The 17,238-nt window shown below is 38.5% G+C and overlaps 1 protein-coding gene and 1 long non-coding RNA gene across 9 annotated transcripts in view; one reads left to right on the top strand and one right to left on the bottom strand.

Annotated features, from left to right (window-relative positions):
* The window catches only part of NRXN3 (neurexin 3), a 972,437-nt gene that overhangs the window by 736,467 nt on the left and 218,732 nt on the right, over positions 1 to 17,238 (top strand). The window lies entirely within an intron of this gene.
* On the bottom strand, positions 1,257 to 5,412 carry LOC147652662 (uncharacterized). Its single transcript, XR_015288171.1, has 2 exons — positions 5,203 to 5,412; positions 1,257 to 4,633 (listed from the first exon to the last, which is right to left on the bottom strand). It is a non-coding gene; the product is annotated as an uncharacterized LOC147652662 (long non-coding RNA).

The raw sequence follows: 17,238 nt of genomic DNA on the forward strand, positions 1-17,238 counted from the left end.
ACTCAATGCAGGGAGAAGATAACTTGATCATTGATAGGCAGCTGACTGAGATTAAAGTCATCTGTTCTAGAGAACATGAAAGACTAGTTCTGCACAGTTTCATATGGGAAATTAAGGGCAATTTTGCCTTTTCCTATTCTACCAGGACACTGTAGAGACAATTCTGAGGAGAAAATGCACTGGAATTTAGCTGAAACTCTAGCATTCAAATCCTTGTGAGTGTCTCTCACCGTAAGTTTTCAAGAAAGAGCCACAGTTCCTATTCAGAAACTTTGCTCTAACAGTTATTCTAATGCCTAAAACATGCTTTTACATGTAATTTTAGAATAGCTATATAAACACAATACATCACCATACATCTTTAAAAGGTAAACAGACATTCTTATGAAGTGAGAAAATTGAGGCTTTAGAGGTTAAATGATGTAACTACGGCTGTTGCCTCAGAACTGTAGCTGGCTGGCTCTGAATGTTCATCTTCTCTTAAATCAGAAGTCTTCAAAGTGCTCCCTTCTCCCACCCCTGAGAAGTTTAGTACCAACAGCCATGGCAAGGTAGTGCCCTGGGAAAGCTGCTGCTGCCCACACATCTGAGAACTGATTTTACAGCGCCAGGTGCTGTGCGGTGTACTTGTTGTTGCTTGTTTTTCTCTCTAAGCGTGCATGGAGCCTGAGCTCGCTTAGCTTGTGTGTTGTTGGGATCAAGGCAGAAGTGTTGTTATTTGTGCAAATAATCCTCTCCCATTAGTTAACCTTTCAGTACATAAAGCATGATTGAACTGAAGGATTCCTGCTGGTTTGAAAGGCTTTCATGTTAAATACATGATACAGGCGTTTTCTTCTTCCACCTGCTTATGTAAAAGTGGGATAGTGGGATGAAGGAACTGTAAAGATTTCAACAGTCTGAAAGCAAGCTGAAGTAAAGCTTATGTCGTGTGAATATTCTTTTAAGTGTCTTGGCATACCTTTTTTTCTGATGCATTTAAATCCTTGGTGCTTTGTTTAAACAATTTCTAGCCTGCAGAAAAAGACTGCCTCCTATAACTGCTATGATTTGGGACAGTGCAAAGCATTAGCTGAGCATATTTTTACCTATACCTGATAATCAAGTATATTACTAACTCTGACTGTCCACAGTGCAAACAGCCCATGTTTTAGCTTATTCTTGTCAATAACTGTTGTTTAGAGTGTAGTTTCTGGAAGGTGGGTAATAGCAGTGAGTAAGTATGAAAAAGAAAAGTATCTTATACTGACTCAGACTTACTTTGCTATCTTAACATGTCTCTTTTATTGTATTATTTTTAGAAAATCTCATATGAAATCCAGTACAATGTGCAGGATTTCAGGTTTTGGATCATTAAGCCCTTTTAGTATGATACTGCTCAGCCTTAAAGAAATGGTGGGATTAATCAGTTTTGCAGGGAACCATGTTCATGCTTCTAATCTGCTATCTAAACTAGCAATAGGAATAGATCCAATAACTTTGCAGGCATTTCTCCCTTTCTAAGGGGAAAGGGTCTGGACTGTGTCTTTGGGTGCATTGCTGAACAGTTCTAAGAAACAATTTTGTTATCAGCAGGTTATCCTTTCATAGAAAGTGTGTTGCATACTAAATATATTCAGAGAGGCTGGGCCCTCAATGAACAGTGATCTCTTGCTGTAATTCAGTTGGGCATTGTACTGCAGCATGCAGGTTAAATAACAGTATCTTCCTTGCAGAACAGGGAGGTTAATACAGACTTTCAGGAGTAGCCACTGGATTTGCATTGTATGAGCTGGGCAGCATATGGAAAAACTTGGGATGTGCCTGAAGATATTTAAGCTATTGGACTAGGAGACTGTCAAGGAGAAGTAGGGACTTCTTTTGGGTGTGATTTTCTGTGTGGTGTTGTACTACTGTTCTGTATATAAGTTTATACTCTGGGGCATCCATTATTCTATTCCAGGGATCACTGCTGATACTTGCTTTTTCACCCTAACCGTTTTGGGAAGGCTTGGCAAGAGGAATTTAGTCCATTATTCTGTTACACTGAAAGGACTTTCCTGCAATTTGTTAAAAATCTCACTGTACTGATTCTGTCCAGTTGTGAGACTAGAAAAAATTTTCTTTTTGTATGAATTACTTGAAGAACTTGCAACTCTTTGTTTCTTTTAATGCCAAAATTTCTCTCTGTTTCTTTTAATGCAAAAGTTTATTTCTTACTCCTGCACCATATTCTTGTTTTCTCTTGTCTTTGTTTCTGTGAAGGGAAGGAGGTTGTGGTTTCTCATTTATATTTCTTTAAAACTTACCTTCCTGTAAGCCAAATTAACTATAGTCGTCCTGCAATTGTTGCTGTTTTGTTAACTGTTAATTGTTAATTAACAATTTAATTCATTAAATTAATTAGTTAATGGTTGTCAACTGTTAACTGCTGTTAATTGTTGCTAAGTGTTGCTAAGAAATTTTTTTTTCAAAAGACATCAACTCAATTTTTGACTGGAATCTGTAGGTAAAAGGGCATATTGTTCCAAATATTTTACATGTTAGAAAATTTTTGAAACATACTGAAAAATCTTTATTAGTTTTCATTCTGATCAGAATTTTTCCTGCGTTCTCTTTCTGATGGGAAAAATCTCTGGTTTTGGGGCTTCACATACAGATGAGGTTTCCAGGGTTTACTGGATGAGCATCTTGATTTAGGAACACATAAGAGGGAAAGGATGGTTATCAAATCCAGTTCTCTGCCCTCATAGCTGTACCATTGCACTCTCTTTGCTGGCTGTATCAGATCTACCTCATCCCTTCTGGTTTTCTGGTTTTGTTGTTTCTCTTGAAATGCTGCTCTAAAATCAAATTTTTTCCCAGGAGTTTAAAGTTAAGCTTATTTTAATTCTTATATGTACTTATACGTGTCAATCTAACGTTCTTTTATTTTGTGCCAGTGTTGCCCTTCAGCTCCTCTCTGCTTTTTGATGTTTACCCATCAGTGGCATTTACAGAGAGTTGCATTGCCTGTGCTTTGTGTCAGCAACTCCCCACCAATCCCCCAGGCTCTTCTGGGCTGTTTCTGTATTGCAATGGGTCATCATGAAGATATCCCAGGACTAATGCAAATACAAACACACAAGTCCACAAGCTGCAGCTCAGGCAGGTTTCACTGCTTTTACATCTGAATGTTCAGCTGTGTTTGGGAGGATTTATCCATGCAGCTGCACTACTAAATCCACATTTCTACTTTCTTGTAGACCCAAGTTGGGTCTTTGTAAACCATCCAGGGTATCTTCAGTTCTGAGCTTGGTTGGCTGTGTAGACACAGCTGGGTGCATGTGCACATAGATGTCATCCAATCACATCTGTTCCAAATTCCTTTTACAGCAGTGCTGGGATCACTTTAAAGGATGTGTTCTCGACTAAAACCTTTCAGTTCCCTCCCAGAGTGGTTATACTCATCATAACATCATTTCTTATTATATGTAATTATTTTCCTAGAACTCATTTTTCAAGCTATCAGTGGCAACTGATATTAAATTATGATTCTGGGTTAGAAGGCAGAGGGGTTGTTCTCTGGTTTTCTGTTGTCATTCTAGGAAAGAAGGTATTTTGACACATTAGATGACATGTTGACTCAGTTTATAAAACCTTTATCAAAGAGATCATCTTGTGATATGTAGTCTGCAGCCTTGCGGTGATTCCCAAGATGGCTATTACTGGGCTTGTGAGCTTGTGAAGAGAGAGTGGTAAATCTGGCCTTTGAGATAATTGAAAAGAGATCACTTGTAATGTGAGCAGTGGCACTGGGGGATGATTGCTGCCCTTTAGGGACAGAGGTAATACATATGTTGTTGCATGCAATTTTGAAGCAGGGCACCCAATACTGATTTACTTTGGCCATGTCTTATCCATCCCTTGATCAGTTAGTTGCACTATGTATTTCCTGCTTGCCCTACTCCTGTCATCCTCCTATCAGAAGAGGTATTTGTCAGCAGGCTTATTTATTTCCTTAATGAAAGACTTAGATTACAAAACTGGGTGTGAAAAGAAGCTAGGAAGAGATTTATAGAGGCATAAGGAATTTTAACTTTAAAAACCCAAAAATAGGCAAAACTAGGAATGTGAGCTGCTTTGCTCGCCTCATTTAGGTATTGTATAATGCTTTCAGTATTGTTCCCTGCAAACACCTGACCTTACTCTGACACACATCATAATAACCAAAGTGATGATAATCCAGTAGATTTCTCAATATTGCTACTGTGAGATGTATGTGGTGCCTGACTCTTGTTTCTTCTGTAAATTGTATTGTCTTCAATGAAATTGGCAAATTGTAATTTTAAACAACTTTTAAATATATCAAGATTGGGGGAAACTTTTTTTGTTTTTCCAAAGAGTAATTGTGAATATAAAATTCCTTCACTGGCATTTGTAGGATTCACAGAATCACAGGTTGTCCTGAGCTGGAAGGGATGCGCAAGGATCATAATTTCCCACTCCTGGCCCTGCATAGGACAACCCTAAGAATAATGCCATGTGTCTGAGAGCATTATGCAGTGTAGTATTTGGCTCATGATGCACCTTCCCCAGAACTTACTGGAAGGAATTCCTGATTTGGAGCTACCTGTGAAGGTGGTGCTTGACAGCCACTGGATAGTTTCTGGTTCTTTGAACATGAAAGAGAAAAAAAAAAAAAAGTTAGCTTGTTACAGAAGCTTTTGGCTTTCACATTTGCACTTCTGTGTCAAAAGCTATCCTTTTGTGGGAGAAGGAATTTCACTGCTTCTTTCCCAGAACTGCTGATACAATAAGTGGTTTTGGGGTTTGGGGGTCACTCATATTACCTGGGCAAGGCAAAGCCCAGAGAATACATTTGAGATAGTTAAAGAGCTCAAAGCTTTAACTGCTGAACATTGCTCAGTACTTTTTAAGAAGTCATTAAAAATTAATCTTGATGTGTTTTTTCTTTTACTCAAGTACAACCAGAACCATTTTTTTGTGCTTCTTGCCTATTGGAGTAGGTGATAAGTTCCTGAAACCAGGCAAATATGGGGCAGAGTGAGTTCATCTGCAGGGCCATGCTCTGGGGTGGGATTGTTGCATTTTGTCTTTTGTCAGGTGTGATGGTTAGTGACATTGACTCTGTTCACTTGAATTATATTTTTGACAAATGGAAGAGTAGAAGGGAGAAGGTTGCTCTTGTCACTGGCTTAAAATAAGAACAAAAAAAATTACATCCTCCATAATTTGGGACTTCTGGTTTGTCTTGCCTGGACTAAAGAGCCTGTGGTCCACATTATACTACCAAACTGCACTATCTCAGGAGTATAAATTAGGTACAGAGATGACTAAAAATTATAGCTTAAGTAGGCAGATATCTCCAAAACTAAATTAAATGCTTCAAATTTGATGTATCCACAGACATGAATGTGCCTTGTTTAAATATGACTGGGAGGACCAAGAGAGGGTGTTATGCACCCATCTGAATTATTACCTCACAATGTAAAACTATGTATTGGGTGTAAACATGGGCAAGGTAGAAGCTGCAGGGTGGCTTCTGTGGGACAAGACCAAGGTATGAGCCATGCCAGATTCATTTGGCTTCAAAATGAACCCATTGAAGGACACAGCTGAGCCCATCAGCCAAGCCAGTGACACCTGTGGGAGCACATTCAGGAAAGGGCAGCAAAAGCTGTGTACTGACTGCAACCACCCCACCCATGTTTGTTGCCTCACTGAGGGGACTGTGTGTAATAAGAAAGGCAAGGGTGTGGAGTCTGCAGTGAAGAATCAAGCTGAGCCTGAGAAAGGGGGTGGAGAGATGTTTTCCTTCTGATTTGATGTTGGCCTTTTTGTTTCCTGCTAACCAAACCAGTAAATAAATAAATACGCATTAACTAGTAGTAAATTAATTTCCCTCAGATTAATCTGTTTTGTCCCCAGTAGTTATTGGAAAGTGATTTCCCTGTCTTTATCTTGAACCATGAGCCTTCTTGTTCCTAGTCTTCAGCAGAAGGGCAGACAAACGAGGGAAAGTGAGCAAGCAGCTGGGTGAGAATTTGGCTGCCAGCCAGGTCTAAGCCACAGCCCCTGCAGAGCATTAGGGGGACAGTTTTGTGCAAATGGGAGACTAAAATTCTCAGTTCTTGGAATTTGATTCAGGTTGGTAAACCTGAATCTGCTCCATATGGAATGGCTACATTTGACCCTAAAGAGTGCTTTGAATCTAAAAAGTCAAGATAGTTGAAGGTGTCTGCCTCAAAGACAATAAATTTAGGCTTCAAGGTGTCATCACGGCATCTCATGCTGTCCAGGTTTGTGCTGCTTACGATTTGTGCCTGCTGCCTCACTTCCCATGTCAGAAGTGCTAGCAGAGTATGGATGGTGTGCTTGGAAATGTGTTACAAGTACTGCCTCATAGATTATAGAAAATTTGGAAGAAGCCATGGAATATAACTATAGTCCTTTTGAAGTTTAAAAGAAGATAGAACCCTCACAGGCTCTGGAATTAATTTTCAAAGTCTAAAAGGACTGCTGCTTGAAGGTAAGAAGGTGTTTTTTTGTAGTAATATAAACAACTCAGTTGTCTTACTTTTTTTAAATCGCTTTGATTATTTTTGATAGAAATAGACTATTCTTTTGAGAATTTTCACTGAGATCAATATTAGATCTGAAGATTTGTAATGACAGTGTCTTACTAAAAACCCTGCTAGTTTTTGTTGTTGAATTTCTCTGTTACTTATGTGTTCTTTGTTTGACTGACAGAAGTATTTAAATGTGTTAAGACCAGCATGAAGAAGAATATCCTTTTAGCCTGTGTGTGTTCCAACTTACTGTCAGTTTCTGCCCCCGCATTTGGAGTGCTGGGAGATTCCGTCAGGCTTTGGAAACTTGTTGAAGGGTTGACAAACGGGAGAAGTATGATTCAGTATAGATGGAGTATAGTTATATTCAAAATATGTGGGTGAGGCAACAGTGGTGGTCCATTTAGAAGAATGAAATGGACATTTCTCAAAGATCCACTAAAAACTTGCAAGTTAAAGTCTAAAATGGTCTAGGACTTCCTGCAGCTTCATCTGAAGAAGAATGACAGAGGTCAGCAGAAAAGTGTCTGCAAGCAATAATTTATTCAAAGTGGGAAGATAAGATAAAAAGAGATACTAGATTAGTACAGTGGTGGGGTATCTTTTGTAAAATTTCTGTAAACTTTTGCCTTGGAAAGTGTTCTGTCTACACTGAACATTCAAGCAGAAACTACCTGAGGGTGAGTTTTCTCCTGAAGATAAAAGCTGAACTTTAAGACATTAAATATTACTAAAGTTAAAGTTTGTTCTGCAGATCTTTGATGCAAAAAAAAAAAATAGGAAATTTTCTGAATCATAAAGCATAATAATGCACATTCAAGAGTTTGGGTTTTTTTTAGGTAGGTTTAAGTTATTTTTAATGACCTTAGAGGGGAAGAATATGATGTCCTTTTGCCAGTTCATGACAATTTTGTATACTGGTTCATTGTAAAGTGGCTACTTCAGTATGTGATAGTATATAATCAACTTAAAATCATTCAGGTTAGAAGTTAAAATTGATCTGTGATGATGCAAACCGTAACCCAAAAAAAAAAATCTTTAAGTTTTGAAAAATGGCAATAGAAAAATACCCTGCATCTAGCAGTTATGAAAAATCCCAGAGAAGGAAACGACCAAGGTAATCATAATTTCCTCTGAAGATGGATTCTGTGTTGCATTTCCCAAGTCTTCTTCCCTTACTCTTAAGTTAGCAAATGATGATGATTTTAGCACTTTGTATAAGTGATGATTTCACAACTGAGTAAGCTTTCATCTTTAACACGGCAATAAAGTCTTAATATAAATTGTTGAAAAGGCATGTTTCTATTAACATTTCTTAATTAAACATTTTTCTTCAATGATAGATTTATTTTGCAAGGGAAATAAATTTCACGTATGTGAGGACAATTAATAGGAGCGCTGCTCTCATTTTCTGAAGATAATTTTCCCTGGTAATATTCTGACATCTTTCAATACTGTCTATGAGTATTCAAAATTACCTGTCTGTGGCAAACTCCTGGTAGGTTCTTTATGTCATAGGATGCATACATTATGTGACTGACATATTTACTTTTAAAACAGCTGTTGCTGTAATTTTTCTTTATGAAAATGCAAACCTACATTAAAATCTTCTGTGTCTCATGGTTCAGTGCTTCATTACCAGCAACACTCAGTGACTCAGATGCAAGGCCAGAGTCCACTGCAATGCAGTGGTCAGGAAGGTTCTCTAGGTGTGAAGCAGTTTTGTCTTCTGTCTTTCATCACTTGGAATTTTTCTTTAGGAGTCTTCAGTCTGAAAATGTATTTGATGTTTTCCTCCTTTGCTTGTGGGGTCTAATTGTATAGCCAGAGTGATACAATTGCTAAGAAATGTCATCAGCCCTAAAAACTTACCACTGACTTATTAAATACTTCTGGATATGTGGAAAGAGAATAGTGGACCAACTGATTAATAATTGATAGCCTTCATTAATGGCTTCAGCTTTTCTAATTAACCTTCTGTTTCATCTGAAACATGTCTACATTTTCAGGTCAAGCATTCAGGGCGGGATACACTGAACTGTCAAAATGAAGTATGAAGTGATGTGCTGGGAACTCCAGAACAGGTTACACACAGTACTGGGAGACTGAGACAAGTTCTGTTTAAAATTCACTGTTGCACTCCAACTTCATTACATACTCTTCTAGTATAACTGCTTTTTGGATCAGTTCACCTGTAATGTTACAGCAGGTGGTTAAATGATAGAAAGGAGAATATTTTCTCATCTTAGAATCCTTTGTGGAAGAGCCTTGTGTGTGCCGTGAGAGGTGCTGGGATGTTTACATTGTGCACAAACCTTTCCATGAAGCTTTGTGTCCAGCCCCATGCAGAGTATGCACAGTTACATTCATCCTCACTGTTACATTTTGTTCTTCTGCTGACTATTCTCAAACCATTTGTGACTAGATTCCATGTAATTTTCAAACTGCATGCTTTTAGAGAGTGATTCCTGCCCAGTACCCACACACAGTACACATAAAGGAGTGCAAGGTCTGCTGCCAACTTGGGTCGCTGCTCACTAGGTGCCACTGAAAATGAGGACAAAAGAAATAGTAATTGCTGTGCCATCTTTTGTTTAATCTTACTGGGCTGCTTTTTTTGTATTTGTCTAACAGCAATCCATGACAGTTTTTAATATGGGTATAGATAAATGTCTGGGTTTTTTTTAAAGATAAAACCCCATGAAATGGATCTCAGGAAAACATACTTCAATCAGCACTGTAGCAATAATAAGGAAATAGAGGAAAACAATGTATCAATAAAGGAGACATATAAGGAAACATGCATGGGAAAATAGTATCAAGAAACTGAAACAAATTCACCCTGGGAAAATGATGTGAATTCACAGTAATTATCGCTCTCAAATTCAATCTAAGTTGAGTGTGACCAAAGCAGACTGACCCAAGTACAGTTTAATGGGAAATAGTTGATGCTTCAATGGCCTAAATGAAGAGCTGATTCAGGCACCATTCAGAAAGAAAAGCTGGTTGGAACTATTGACATTTCTGCTTCTCTCTGCAATTACAAGAAACGTTATTGCCACCTCTTGGAAAATTATTAAAATAATTGCCATCCCTTTGTTCTCCTCCTTCGATGGCAATCACTGGGTGCCTGATTTCTTCTGTGTCTTGATGTGTTATGCTTTGAATCTTTTTTTGCCAGGGAAAAAGCTGGTCTCAGCATAATTGGGCCATTTCCCTGTCACAGTAGTTTCCTCTTGAATCTTGTTACCCTGCATGGGTTGTGGTGAGGTCAATCATATTCAGTCAAATGGCTGAGCAGATAAAAAGTGTGCAAGAACAAAGTACCTGCTGTCCATTGAGGTCAGAGTGAAAATGTGAAAGGAGAGTCTGGAGTAATAGGATGCCCTTGCTAGTTTTGGCAAAACTTTACCTACTTAGGACTCACACTCACCTGAATTTGGCCTGTAAAGAGAAAATTAAGTGACCTTGTGACATACAAGTCACCAACCATTATCAGTAATATCATGCATGATGACTCCCTGATGGTCATTTCAAAATTTAGCATCTCTCTCCATACTCATTAGCTGTCACAGGCTATTTGTATTTGTATATATTCATGCAACATCATGGCATGGTACCACCAAACCAATGCAAGATGACCTTGCAATATCATACAAGTTGTTGCAACATCATAATGTAAAAGTGTCTCATATTGATGCGAGGCCATGACCCAGCGCAGTGATTATTGATTCAGCATTAGGGTTTGGGTTCATACCTGCTGTGCTGCTGCCATCATTATTGACTCAGGAGCATGAGGCAAGGTCATTCTTTGAGATTGCAGAACCCTGTTGAGATCCAGGCTCTTTGCATATTGATGCAATGCTGCTACCTGTTGTTGTAGGCTAGTTTATCTCTTTGTGGAGGTTAGCAAATGTTTGGAGCAAAGTTTCCTCTTGCTTGTAAATTGTTAGTAAGACTTGGTAGTTTGATTGTCCTGTATTTAGCTCAGAGTTAATTTTCTTGCTAGTACCTGGTACAGTCTGTATTTTGGGTTCAGTGTAACAATAGCATTGATAATTCACTGATGTTTTAGTTGTTGCTGTGCATTCCTTACCTTAAGTCAAGGACTTCTCAGTGTCTCATGCTCTGCCAGAGGGAAGGTGCACAAAAAGCCAGAAGGGAGCATGACCAGGAGAGCTGATCAGAAATGCCTGAAGGGATATACCATATTACAGAACATCATGCTCAGTATATAAACTGGAGGGACTTGGATGGGAGAGGACAATCCTTGCTGGGGTCAGGCTGGGCATCAGTCAGTGAGTGGTGAGCAATGGTATTGTGAATCTCTAGTCCTTTTGGGGAGAAGGGTTATTCCTCTCTCTTTGTTATCGTCCTTTTTGTTACAGTTAAAATATTTTTTATGTTTTGTCTTACTTCAGTTCTTTACTGTTCTTATTTGAACCCACAGAGTTTGCTGTTTTCCAGTTCTCTTCCCCATCCCACTGAGGTGGGGGAGCTAAAAGTAAGTGAGCATCTGTGCAGTACTTGGTTGCTTGCTGGGGTTAAACCACTACAGTTTTAGTATTATTATGTACTGATGTTAAAAGGTTATAAGCTCATCAGTACTCTAGCAAGTCAAACTCTCATCTGTTGACAGTGTATCTCCATCTCTACTGTCACCACCAAGGCACACAGATATATTGAAAGATCATTATTAAGGAACCGATGTCTTAAAATCAAGAGTTTCCATGGGTTTGGGGAGAATTTGTTCTCCTTAGTAAATGGTACGTTGATAAAATGTTTTGAGAATTTGGTTAGCACCAGGTGGTATATCATATTTTCACACAGAGTTCCTGTTGTTTTAAGTTAAAGCTGTGAATGCTCAGTATTTCTGCAAATCATACCCTGGGGCCTGTAGCTGGCAAGTAAAAGTGACGAGTAAAACAATTCTATTTAGCTGTTTTAAGTATCTGACTACATAAATACTCTTCTCCTGTATGTGTAGTACTTCCTTGGCTTTGACTTAAACAAGCAAATTACCCAAAAAGCTGAGATTCTACCATGGAACATCTCCAGGATGCAAACAGGACTAGAATATTAATTATAATTATTTTTTAATTAATTCTAATTATTTTATTTTGCTGCTTGAACACAACACAATAACTGATAGGAATAATGTTGGTTTTTTTTTGTTGTTGTTGTTGTTGTAGCTGTAATGCCCTAAAGATCAAAGCAGGATTTGTATGTTGGCAATAGCTTTTATTTGACCACCTAGCAGATGAATGTCTGGAATCTGTTGGGGAAAGAGGTTTTCTTCTGAAAACTGTAGTATAGTAACATTTTTCTCCCTTTGGGACACAAAGAAAGGGCTTATATTTCTCTAAAACTTCATTTTCCTAGCTGTACTGTGTATAAGTGTACTAAAAGATGTCACCTCACTCAATAAAGCTTCCCAAGGTTGTTAATGTTGTGAGCAGTCGTGTGAGTTGAGAGAAATGATTGGATCATTTGCTCACAAATGTTTGTTTAAAGTATGGAAATATTGTAGTTTGGGAAATCTTGGGGGCTATTCCTGACTCCAAAGAGGGAATTGTATTAAGAAGCAGATATTCTTTCGAAGCTAAAACTTCATGAAACAAACAACTTAAGGCAGACAGATAGTACTGGTGACTTCAGCCTAAACATTTTCATTTTTGCAATGGTAATAGCTTGAAATAAGTTATTTTAATGGGAAATGTCAAGCACCTATATTAGAAACAAGCCTGCTCTGTAATGGCTTTAATGTAGTAGAAGTATCTGTTATTCAACTTACCCCTCAATTAGGCTTTGAGTAGTCCTCATTAACGTAGTCCTCATTCAGAGGTTGCTTGGTAATATTGTTTTAGATAATATGATCTTGCAGAAGCATATGTCAAACACTGGATTATGCTATCAAAAAAATCAGGCAAGTTGAACAGCATGATGGCAAAAAGGCAGGGGATATTTCTTTATGTTGCTAATTAGCACTGATATGAAAGGGGCAGGGAGGTGGCAACGAGTAGTTGAAGGAGCCTCTCAAAGCTGTGTGCTTACACACGGCTGGTTGAATACTTTTGAAACAAATACTGCTTGGTTATTCCTTGAGGTTGCATAATTATTCTTCTCAATAAAAATAATTTCAGTATCTGGCAATTGGTTAAGGGGTTTTTTTCTCCCTCCTCTTACAATTTTAATTTACTCACTTCATTTCTTGGCTCTTGCTTTATGCGAGTTTGTGCCCTTTGATCTCCAGGGGGACTGCAGAGAAAAATATCTGCATATCCCAGTTCACATTGTTAATAAATGAATAAAGCTATTTGGAAATGTACCAGGAATCCCTGTAAGAAATACAATAATAGAATTAGTGAATAGGCCACAAGCAAGCACCTCAGCCAAGAAACAATGACTAACTTTGACTGGAGTTCACTGAGGTGGCATAATTGTCTATAAAACCATATGTATCGTATTGCCACATATGTTTAACGCTCCTATTATAGATTCCCTTAGCAGAATTTGGACCATTTTGGACCACTGAGTGCTACAATCCAGTCTATGGTCGATGTTTTATTTATTCAATATTTGATTTTGCCCTCAAAACATAGTGTTTTAACTTGTGTGTGTCAGCTTGGTTGCATGCATACATGCAACACAGAAGCTTCTGAAATTGATGGCTTATATAGGAGAACACAAAATGGTTTAGGTAAAGAATACCTCAACTGTGTTTGAGAAAACCATCCTATAATGTTGCTAGGCAAAACTGGATAGTGTGAAGATTTTTTTTCTGACCTTTTTTCCCCCTGTAGCACTGTGGACATGATAATGCTGCCAACAAGTGTGAAGTCTAACTCTAGCTATAACCAGACCATGGATGCATTGCATCCATTCAGTGATTCAGTCCTCCATTCAAAGGATCATCTGTTTGAGCATAATGGCAAACCATTAGTGGGGAAAAATATTTTCAAGTCTCCTTAGAGTGATTAATGATAAGGGCACTCAAATATATTGATTTACTTGAGTTGTTTTATGGATAGGAAGGTGAAATTTCTTACTGTGATCTTTTGTCAGCTCTACTGTGTTTCCATTTTGTCTTTTGCTGTGAGGACAACTGAACTGGACATTCAAAATTCAAGAAGCAATTTCTGTTTGTAACTCTGATGGATTTTTGGTGGTGCAGATATTATCTGCAAGGAGCCAGAAGGAAATCATTCTTCCACCTAAACATGTTTCAAAAGGCTTAAGCATATGCATCCCCTAGTACATAATTCACCTGAGATCAGTGAACTTAGTTACATTGGTAAGGAAGAACATTTAAACCCCAGCTGAGGCCTAGGCTTTTGAGGAGTGAGTGTGTGAATGTGCAGGATGTTTGGAGGGGGGTGTCATCTGGACCTACAGATAGGGCAAAAGTTATATTTTCAACAGAAGAAAAAAATTTTTTATGTAAACTGCTCTAGATCTCTACCTTCAATTCTTTACTGTTACTAGCATCTTACCACCTTTGTTTCCTGATTGTGTTTTTCCTATGAAAACCTTTCACTAACAAAAAATTGGATGGGAGGTAGCATCTGAATTCACATGGTTTGCAGGCAGATTTGAGCCTGTAGTTGGTTGTAACAATACAATGAAATGGACCTGCCATCTTTCGGCTGAAGTTTTCATCAAAGCTATCTGGGAACTAGCTCACAGCACCTCCCCCACTCACAAAAAAAAAAAAAAAAAAAAAAAAACAAAACCCAAAAAATTCCCTTTATAACCCCCACAAGAGTACATCCGTGCTATTTCCAGAAACCAGCCCTGGTGATGCTATACGATAGAATCACGCGTTCTTCCTTTCTGCATTCATTCTTGAAGAGATCTGTTTCTCTGTTTCAGACTCTTGTTTTTACCCAGTACATACAGACAGGAGCTTTGTGACAGATTTTCAAAAAAACATGGCCCATCATTTTATGCCCTCTGTGGCATCTCCAACTGCCTTAGTGTTCACCTTATTCTCCAATAAACAGTGTGGCTGCCAGTTACAGAATAAACATTTAGGAGTTATTTTTAAGGCAGCTACTGCTGGCAGTCATGCTATGACCTCAAAGTGTGCAAATAGATTTAAGCCTAGAAGGGGTTTCCAGCCATCATTAAAGTCTGCATGCTGTGCATGAGCTGCTTCCAACAGATGAGCAGAGGTTTAAGTCTGTTATGCTGCAGTGATGCCTTTAGTCCTATCCCTTGGCTGACAAGTCTGTAATGATGCACTTCCTGCTAAAGAATGTGGGATACCCATAATAAAGGGAAATTCCAGGTGTCCATTATATTGTTCTGTAGGTACACAGTAACTCTCAGTGGTTTTGCTGATTTCTGCCTTGATGGCAGTTTGAATTATATTCCAGGTATTATTTGTCTGCAATGAGTGTCTCGTCTTTTTTGATAGTCTTTCTTCAGCCTCTCTTCTTTCAGTGGCATGCCTCAATGGTTATAGGGGCTAAAACTATTCCCTTTTATTTATTATTTGGTAAGAGTATTTCTATTTCTTTTTCATACCAGAAAGGAGTTGTTCCCTCTAACCTCAGAAATGAGTAGTTTTTCCTCAAATATGCAGTTGACAACACAAACCTGTTGTTTGTTAAAAGATGGTACTTTAATCTAGAGCTAGTGCCTAGCAGTTCTTTCTTTGCAAACAATCATATATAATTTTTTTTTCAGGAGGCACTGTAGCACTGGAATAGGCTGTTAGATGTGTCTGCATTGTTTGGGTTCTTTGAGGTGATGAATATCTAGCTGACCCTAAGAACAGCCTTGCAGGTATTTCCAGTAGCACAAAAATGCTTCTATTAAATAAAACAGGCAAAATAAGGTGAAGGGGTGAGTAATTCACCTTAGATTTTACAGTACATCACTGGCAAGGCAGAGTGCAGTAATTCTGGCTTGTACAAGTACATTCTTAAGAGAAATATCCCTCAATACAAAATTAAAAGGGACAGTGTTCTGCTTTGGAGCCAGTGATCCTGTGAAAGGGGTGAATACAATATGGACAAGAATGTCCACCTAGAAACTACAGTTTTGCAGTGCTTATCAGTGGAAGTGGTGCTCCTACTGGAAAAATCGATAATGCTCAGAAAACTTGACTGGGGCAATAGGAAAATAGTTAGACTGTTATTATTATACCTATTTTGCAGATGCAGCAAATGAATCTCATGCAAGTCTAGAGCAAGGCCACACAGGGAGTTGTTGCTGGAGCTAGATCCAGAATCCAGCAGCCTTGTGGTTTCTAACAGTAGCACCCTAAGCACTGGACTGCAGTGTTTATCTGAACCCACCCTGCTGCATCCCTGAAAAAGGCTACCACTAAAAAGTTCCCAAGAATATCACTGGCCAGAGACCAAAGCCAGTCTCCTTTTCCCTGCTAGCTTGGAGAGGGTTTGAAAGTCTGTACTAAAACCCTTGGGATCTGTTTAGTTGCATGCTTTGGAAGGTATTGCCTTTTCTTATATACTGAGATTTTGTAGTATGATAGATGAGTGGTGAGGAGTAATTAAATGTAGCTGACAGCAAGTTTCCCTGCACATTTCTTTTTTTATGTTTTTAACTGAGTCCCCAGCTTCTTAGGGCAGATGCATTCAGTTTTAAGTAATCCAGCCAATCTGAAGGTGATTGGTTTCATATATAAAAATATATATGTGTGTATGCCTATATATATTTATATATGTGCTTGTATATATGTATTAAATATATATAAATAAAAATTTGGATGCGTACTTCTCAGTGTGTTTGATTTCAAAGAAGAAATTTTAAAGGGGAGACTTCTTCAAGAAGATTAAAAAAATCCAAATGTAGAAGAAGATACTTGCTCTTTTTGCTTGTCATAGAATTCACCTCTTCAATGAAATTGGGAAAAATCCCTGTGAGAAGAAGTGGTGTGGAAGTTCTGGTGAGCTGTTAGCACTTGAGAGCACTCTCGAGGGAGACATTGTGCTGACAGCTGCAGGAACAGCTCATTGCCTGCGGAGGATGCAGCTCTGCTCTTCGGTAGGGTGGCTGGCTGCGCATGCACACGCTTGCAAAAGATGGGGAGAGTGAAGGAAATCATAACTTGCAGAAAAGTGGGGGGTCTCAGGTTTTGAGCAGGGGCATCTGTGCTGAATGTGTCTGTTCACTTGTGAGGACATTGAAGCTGCTCAACCTAGGTGTAGGTTTTGAGGAAGAGGATTTAGTAGTTTGAAGTTATCCCTTATCACGGTTGGTGCGAAATTCTATTTCGCTCAGAAACAGCTGTGTTGTGCCTTTCTGTTTGATGTTTCTAGTAATTTCTTGCTTACCTTCCTGTGCTTATCACCTGCTACTTTACTCAGAAGAAAACATTTGAGATACGGTTTGAAAACAAATGATAAAAAGATACTGAGCTGCAGAACTCGGAACTGAGTGTTAGGTATTTTCTGAGTAACTGAATTTATGGGTAAAAAAGAACAGCATGTTTTATTCTATCGAGAGTGTTACACTAGTAACCTCAGGAAAGACAACAGATATCCCTTCATAGGCAGATGAAGGGAATAAAGAATGAGACAGGAATAACAATGAGGCAGCTATGGGTGGTGATCTCCACACTTCAAGAGTTTTTAAGAATTTTAACTGAAAATTGCTGGGGAGTACTGGGGTACTTCATGTATATTTAATTGGGAGCTCCTGCCAAGTATGAAGAACA

This window comes from Cyanistes caeruleus, chromosome 6 (genome assembly GCF_971803275.1).
Source record: "Cyanistes caeruleus chromosome 6, bCyaCae1.hap1.1, whole genome shotgun sequence".
NCBI classification, from domain to species: domain Eukaryota; kingdom Metazoa; phylum Chordata; class Aves; order Passeriformes; family Paridae; genus Cyanistes; species Cyanistes caeruleus.